The following is an 8602-nucleotide window of genomic DNA, read 5'->3' on the forward strand; positions in this document are numbered from 1 at the left end:
CTAAAACTTATTATTAAACTAGATGCCCCTCTATACGTAGTTAAATGTCTACCAATTTAAAGGTAGACATTATGGGCTCCAGAAAACCCCAACAGTTGATCAAATAATTAGGGATTCACTCAAATATTCAACTGTTTGGATATTGTGTTGTTGTGTAAATATTGTGTTTTCAACTTCTGGATTGGGTACATGACATCTCTCTCACCTCTCAGAAGCGATGATCACCTTCAGGTCACCTAACTGTTTCTAATTAGTGACTTTGTCATCATCTATTAGCGACCTGTCAAACCTATTTAGTAAAATCTTGCCACAAAAGTGCCTAAGAAAAAAATCTTTAGACAATATTGCTTTGCTACTCGCACTGCTATCCTGCTGGGTTCTCTCTCTCCACAGCTACAGCTGCACCCACATGGAGGTAGTGCATGCCATGTCATGAAAAAAGGTTAAGATGTATCCTATTGCTTCCAACTTTGACTCTCACTGATCATTCCATCCATCTTCTTCCACTTATCCAATTCAGGGTCATGGCAGAGCCTATCCCAGCTGTCACAGGGCAAGAAGCAGGCTACACCCTGGACAGCTCGCCAGTCTGTTCAAGGGCTAACACAGAGACAAAACAACCCTTCACACTTGCAATCACACCTTTTGACAAGTCACAATCACTAATTAACCTAACATGCAGTCATATCTCTAGACTGTGGGAGGACGCCGGAGTACTTTGAGAGAACCCACACAGGGAGAAGGAGAACATGCAAACTCATGTTAACTACGTTAATTCAGAGTCTAGCCATAACCTCACAGATGTGAAAAAGAAATTCAAAAATTGTGATGATATAACTGCAAAAAGACACAGGCACTGTGTCTTAACCTTGCTTTTATATATGACTATAACAAGACAACAACCAGTTGGCAACCAGTTGCGTCAAGTCCTCTGTTGCAAAGAAACGTTGCAGATGAGTTATGCTCACTGGAGCAGACGGAGATCGACTGCAATGTGCAAGCAACCTGTCTGTTAAACCAGACAATTATAACATTTGCCAATCCACCTGTGAGTGATTGCAGTTAGTATGAGTTGGGCCAGGATTCTCTGGAGACAGGTTGCCTCCCACTAAGCGACCTTTGCAATTACCTTAAAAGCAATCGAGGTTGAAGGTGTTTCATGCTCAGTCTGTCAGAGATCAATTAGCTGCTGCAAGTACTTCGAATCGGTCACCAAATGTGCACAAGGAGGAGGTTGCGGTCCTATTTTAATTCTAGTGTGACTGAGCCATTAGCAACATTTCTACTTCTTTGGTTTTCCATTTAATGTCAATGTCAATTTTTAAAGTATGAAAAACACAACTTTCATTATGCACTAAAAGCCTTGTTTGTTTTCTCAATTTGCCATTAACAGTGTATAAGACAGGTTTGAGCATGGTTGATAAATACCTGCCGGTAATTACCTATTCGCTGTGCCTGAGTATAGCGGCGGCTTAAAATTTAACTTGATCTAACGGCACAACTTTATCAACAGAGGTATGCAAACATAGCAGTCAGTGACAGAAATGCACTAAAGCAGGTGAAAGCTTGTGACACTAGTATCAACCAGTCTTACTGTACAAAAGAACGAAGATAAAGCCTGATATTGTCTCACATGGGAATAGGCAACTTCCCTTAGGGGATAGTACAGTTAATCTTACACAATCAAAACATTCACACAGACTCCGCAAACATAAAAGCAAATACTGCCAGCAAGCACCACCTAAATATAAACAGGGACGGCTTTAAATGTTTCCGCTTCAAGCACATGTAAATGTCTTTCACATCATATCAGACAGGTTTGACACAGGTGTTTAATAAAGAGCTGGTACAGTGATGTGTTCTCCCTTTGTCTCATATTTGATGCAGTGTCCACAAGCACTGGTTATTAAATGTTCTGTCCAAACAGTATGTTTAACAGTTCCTATATATGTCAACTATATGTGTGTTTTAAAGGCTTTGGGTATTTTCTCATACACTTTTGTACAACTGACAATTTAGAAGTGATGGCTGCTTTTTTTAAGATGCAATTCATAAGTAAAACAACTACGGCATTAATGTGTCAGTAAGTCAATGAATGAATTGACAGAAAATTACTCAACAACCACCTTAACTCATTCACTGCCAGCCATTGGCAGTGAATGAGTTAAACCCATTGACTCATTCACTGCCATTGACGGCTATAGACGTCAATGGCAGTGAATGAGTTAATAAGAAATTTATCATATTAGCAGATATTAGTGGCTATGATATCCCACTGGATAGTAGGGCTGGGCGATATGGCCTAAAATTCATATCGCGATATAATTTGAAGCATGTGCGGTAACGATATATATCGCGATATATTCTTTTCTTCTGTATAACGTATTTTCCACACTATAAGGCACACTTAAAATCCTTTAATTTTCTCAAAAATCGAGAGTGTACCTTATGTATGAATTCTGGTTGTGCAGAGTTTTTGGCTTTCCCCATATTTCAAAAGTGCTTCATCTCTTTGCTATGACTCTCGGCATAATTTGCAGATGATAATGGTTGTAGCCACTGTGATGCTTTTGACCAAAACAGGTGCAGCTTGGTGACATCATCAACATATGCTATCGCGATAGAGCAGTATAGTCAAAATCTCTATCGTTGGCCAAATTTATATCGTTTCTATCGTATATCGTTTATATCGCCCACCCCTACTGGATAGCTCAGCATATTTGGATTTTTTCAGACACCCTTCCTGATTTATGGCCTTTTCAAGTGATTCATATCTACTCCCAGGACATAACCAGCGATCTTTTGCTTGTTAGGTGAGTGTGTAAACCCATACACTATGTATCCATTTAGATCAAATAAATAAAATGTATGACTTAATATAAACCTTTTATCTTTGGGTTTTGAATATTTGCTCACCTTCTGAATACACTTTAAGATGTTCAAAACTACAGTTTGGCTTTCACGATACGACAAAAAGCTGTAATTATGCGACAATGTTTAACAGTGCAACGATATATGTTGGCTATACAGATGCTATTACTTTCTGCTTTATTTGTAACAAAAAAAAAATACTATTTTGAACATTACAGCAACCATTAGGTTCATATAGATGAAAGTTCCTAATCTATGTCAAGGAATGTTTTGCAGTGTTTTTAATCACATATTGTAAGATTTATTGGTCATCAATAACTTTAACACACATTTACAATGTTCTCTTATATTTTAAACACTAAGTAAATAATCTGCAGGTAAAAAATATTGTTACAGCGATATATGCATGATGGTTAAATTCTGTGCTGATGCCAATGTTAAAATTTTGTTAATTTTGTTGTTTCTGTGTAATTTATTTCCTCTTTTGTACAAAAGAAACAAAGAAGCCTTCATTAAGATTAACTGTAAAGTTAACATCAGTGAACATTTAGGCATCACAAAACCAATGTGAAACACGTGGCCGTGATTATACATCAGTGGATCCCTACGAATACTGGTAGCTGTAGGAGTAGTTCAGCACAAACATCATGCGTCTCGGCCTCTCATGAACTCATGTTGGAGAGATTCACTGTACATCACTGAGACAGCCAACACACTGACAGAGCTCATACCTGGCAGCGCAGTGAATCAACCACCCCGCGGCTCTCTCTGCATGCCAACCACATATCCAGCTGACTCAAGACCGCACGCAACATGATAAAACGGACTCCTTTAAGACTTTAAAGTATGCGTAGAAACCAATTTAAATGTTAAATAATAGCCAACAAAAACAAAAAGGCTCTAATCTGAAATCCCCACATATTCAGACTCTACAGGGAGGAATTGTGAGGTTTCTTGTCTGCTTGTGGACTCATAGTGACAACAACAAACATGGTGATGCAGCTCTTCTCTGCTGGAAGGAAAGGAAGGGCAGGGGGCTGCCTGCCTGTGTGATCCTCTGGCGCTGTGGGTGAGTACAATGGAAAATAGTCCCCATTGCTAATCCATGGCAGGCTAATTACAGCTTTGATCCCCTAAGCGTGTGCATCACTGTTGGTGGGTGGGAAGGAGGCAACACACTACTGGGCTCAATACCGTTATGGCAAAACTGGCTTGGCTCAAAGATGTCTCCATTTACTCACAAACGGTGCAGAGGTGGAACCAATATGCTGTCAAATCTTACATACACTATATTAATACAAAGGTCATAAGAGTCCTTAAACCATCAGCCAATAGTTTTATGAGCATACAATCCTTCATCGAGCAAATCCACCAGCTTCACAATATGATCCAAAGTCACCGACAAGGTTACCATTTACTCCACTGAGCAGCACATGAAACCCAACTCCTGGAGACATGAGACACAGATTAAGTGGGTAACTGGAGTTTCTGTCTAAAATAGGCCGCTGCTCTGATGATAGCCTAGTCCCAAAACACATGGTGGTGGAAATACAGCAAGGCAGGAGGAGGACAGAGGAGGATGAAGGCTGAGGATGAGCAGCAGATAACTTGGAATTATCTAGAGCTTGAGCTCCACACCTTTGCTCATTATGCCATTAGTGTAATGGTGGCTTATTAGCCTAGACCAATATCACTCCAAGCAGTATCCTTTTAATTTACTGTTTGCTGTCTTGAGCCACAGCAAAATGTCAGTATGGAAGAAGGAATGTAAAAAGTAAGACACAAACATGCTTAGCTTTATGATCACTTTGAAAAACCTCCACCATCTCCAGTTCATAACCTGTGCTGTTTTAAAGGAGGTTTTTGTGGGTTTTCAAGTGGCTTGCATTAGTTATCCCACTATCAATCAGGATCCCCCTCCCCATCTCAATGATGGCCATTTGATGTGTATTAATAAAGCATATTTAAATGTAGGTGCAGTTACACTAATACTGCTTGGTTGACACTCAGTTCCAAGGCACTTGGGTCAAAGCATACAAATAGACCTCAGCACCCAGTTTTGTTTTGTTTTTTAAATCCAGCCTTACTTTAGTTTCAGTAATTTTTCCTCATGATCAGCTTATCAGTCATCTATTAAACAGCTTGAACAGCCCTAACCTCCATGAATGATGCTATATCAATAAAGTTTGATTAACTTATTGACTGATTAATTGATTGAGCAGCAGAGGCATGTATTAGGTGAATTAGCACAGCATTGTTTAAGTTATTTGTTCATACCTAAGCCATTCCAGCATATAACTATAGGAATGCATCTATGACGGGACCTGAAATCACCTTGAAGCTGCTGCAAGTTTAAGGTTATTATGGTATAAATGCACACACATAAACAGACTGGCCATGCTAGCGTGTTTCTACACATGGGTTATTTATTCAGAAGCAACGAATCCGCCTTAAAAAAAAAAGTTATAAATGCAGTCGAGAGTTTTAAACCTGGGACTTCCGCTTGTTTGTTTGTTTGTTTTTTTTTGGTTTGTTTGTTTTTTATAAAAATATCAAAAATAAAACCGTTTGTTAAAAAAAATATGCTGCAACGTATTGTGCGATTCAACTACGTATAAATTTATGTTTGTATAAATTGCGGTGGATACATGTAGTTGGCGGGGTAATGTCACAACACAATCACTGTTTAACCTTAAACACTGAAGACACCGTGCAGTCCTAACGGTCACGCAGCTATGTTAGCCAGGTAGTTAACTGCTAGCAAACGGTTGCTCCGACACTGCCACGAAGCCTGAACCTGTACGCCAACGTTAGCTACCTTAGCTCGGCTCGAATGCCGTTAGCACGCCTGTTACAGTCAGCAGCTGTTGGACATCCTCGTTTTTCCATCAGTCGTGACCAGGCCGGGGCTGCTGACTGCTGCCAGCCTGGCTCCAGCCCAGAGCAATCTGCTGTGTGGTCCTTTTCCTAAAAGACACCCCGCAGACGTTGAAGCTTCCTTGCCGCGGTTTTACATCCACATCAACTGTGCTGTGATGTTCCAACTCATCAGCAGCAGCAGCCCCGGTCTGCGACTACCTGGAAAATCCTTCCTCTTGTAATAGTAAATTCAATACTCACTCGAACTGAAGCTGGTTATAGTGATGCTACACAGTGGCTCTTTTGGGGAATCGGGAACCGTGTTTGGTCAGAGCGGTCACCCAGGTCGTGTATCTTCCCTTCTTCAAATGGTCCCTCGCTCCGCCAGCAGTACCTCCGTATGATCTCTCCACACTGCAATGATGGTGCTGAGGCACAGCGAGACACGATTGGCCAGGCTGAGCGGAACTCAGTGAGCTTTGGTAAGCAGAAATCTCCGGCGACCTGCAGGGGGAGTAGCAGTGGTGCGTTCAAGCCCGTTGGAAAAGTTACAATCAATGGTTTAACACGCTCATATTGCCACAGATAGCCGTTATTTTATTTATTTATTTATTTTTTTAAATGTGTATGATTATCCCTTCAGAGTCTGAAACCCACCATAAGCCACTGAATCTGTTTAAGAAAGAAAAGATAAAAAGATTAAGATAAGAATTTAATATCCCGTTGTTACAGCAGTTAAAAAATTAAACCGAACAAATATATGAGATGTGATATCTTAAATAGCTGAATGGTATGCAGCTCAGTAAAACAATACAGCATGACAAAGCATATATCTAGAGAAGGTAAGACTATTGTGAAATCAGAATAAATACAGCTTAATAAATGTAGTAAAACCAGCATAGCAAATACATAACTTAAACAAATATTCAGAGCTTTGCTGTTTAATTTTTAATGAAGAATAATTTAAATTACATTAAATTAACTTTAAATTGTTACAATTTAAACATAATGTTACCAGACAATGTATGAATAATAAAGGGACTTATTATAGCATATTTGCCTCTGACACAGATTTGCCTCTGTGCAACAGGGCAAGCATGACTGTTTTGTTCCACAGTATGAGGGTCCACCTACCCCTTGCTGCAACACTCAGTGGGTGAACGGTGTTAGACAGGAAGCTGTTTCTAAAGAGTTTATTTTTACAGAGTTCAGTCAGGCTTCTGGTTGAACCTCGAGAGATTTTACAGACAGAGAAGCAGGATTATCATCCGTAGTGGTTCAGTGTTTAACGTGAGGCTCAAATCTCTCAGCACACGACTATCCCAGCATGACACAGCATGATACACACAAAATCCAAAGAATGAACTAATGTCACTTTGTTGTGGAAAATGCAGTCATAGGCGTTCAAACGGCCAAAAAGATTATTTGCTAAGGGAAAAAGTCAGGTTATTGCAAATTATGATCCAGTTAAGTGATACATTTATATTTTTTCCAGCTTGTATGAGAAATGTATTTTCTCTCTGGTAAAAACAAAGAAACAATAAAACAAAACAAAACAAAAAAATCTATTGCAATGACAAATTCATATAGCACATTTAATTGTATGTAAAAATCAAAATGCTTAACATAGAAGCAAAAACACTTTACAGAGAGTTAAACACAGTTAAATTTAGGCCTGTGAGAAAAAACAAGGTTTTGAGTCTGTTTTTGGATTAGACAGAGTTGTAACTGACCTCAGCACCACAGCTATGCCTGATTTAGACTTCCGCGGGAAATCTGCATCATAACTTACAATGTAACCTCGAAAAGTCCTTTAACCCTTCGCAGCAACCTTCTAAATGACATGAGGTGCACCTCCCAAGACATGTAACCCTACGTTGGGGTCGATGCAGCCGACAACGATTGAGTGGCGTGTGGAAGGTTGCAGCTGACAGTTAAAGGGGGTTTCGTCATAAATTAGACTGTAAACATTTCGCAGAAGTCAACCTTAACTGAAAACACCCTCACCGCATTTAGATCTAATTTTGTAACTGAAGAACTAGGTTCTCTGTGAACCATATTCGTGTCCTGATTATTCCATATTTTTCAGTGCTTTTAAAAAAAATCTGCAGACAGTATTGATTGATTGATTGGTAATTTATTTCAACATGTGAACAATATACAAGTACATTTAGAAAAGAAATGAGAGAAAAAAATATACTATACAAATTACATACAAAAAAACATTCTGATTAATTTACATGTTGAAAGGGTATATTTTCTTTAGTGGCAGATGTCGAAAGTTTTACATGTGCAGGTCTAGGCACGGTGGCACATACCTCTGCAGTGAAGTATGTAAACAAAAAAAGTACGTCAACAAAATAGCCGCAAAAGAATATATATATATATATATATATATATATATATATATATATATATATATATATATATATATATATATATATATATATATAGTTTTAAAGTAGAAAATCCCACACCGTGCAAAGGCAAAACAATAGCAATCTTGCACAATTTTGCAAGGTGCAAAACGTCCTACCCACTTAACTTTGCCCATCACATTATCACTAAATCTTAGCTGTTAAAATATGCTTCTAGCTGAGATTAACAAAGGTAGGACGATTTGCCACTAAATTTTAGCTGTTAGTATGCTTGTAGGTCACACTCACAAAGGTAGGATGGTTTGGCACTTAATTTTACCCGTCAGAGTATTTTTCTGGCTAATATTCACAAAAGTAGGACGGTTCGCTACTTCATTTCGTGTTGGGCGCATGCGCAGAAACAATGGGTAGTGTCACTACCCGATCCGTACCGGAAACCCGATCGGTACCCCGCATGCGCAAATCTTACGTCACTTCCTCTCTTTGCGACATTC

General features: G+C 39.1%; 1 protein-coding gene across 4 annotated transcripts in view; it reads right to left on the reverse strand.

Moving 5' to 3' along the window:
• The window catches only part of LOC146651250 (hyccin 2), a 51834-nt gene extending 44244 nt beyond the window's left edge, over positions 1–7590 (reverse strand). For 2 of the 4 annotated variants that reach the window (XR_014907852.1, XM_085383788.1), the window contains exons 1-2: positions 7464–7590; positions 5992–6234 (exon numbers count right to left, since the gene is read on the reverse strand). The gene's annotated coding sequence lies outside the window, so the exon portion shown is untranslated. Of the gene's footprint in view, positions 1–5689; positions 5899–5991; positions 6235–7463 lie in introns of those variants that run through there. The other 2 variants (XM_085383792.1, XM_085383790.1) reach the window with 2 other exon arrangements.
• Positions 7591–8602: the final 1012 nt, after the last annotated feature.

The sequence above is a fragment of the Rhamphochromis longiceps genome, linkage group LG16 (assembly GCF_057381845.1).
Source record: "Rhamphochromis longiceps isolate RC_006_pf linkage group LG16, R_longiceps_female_GT1.1, whole genome shotgun sequence".
Lineage (NCBI taxonomy): Eukaryota > Metazoa > Chordata > Actinopteri > Cichliformes > Cichlidae > Rhamphochromis > Rhamphochromis longiceps.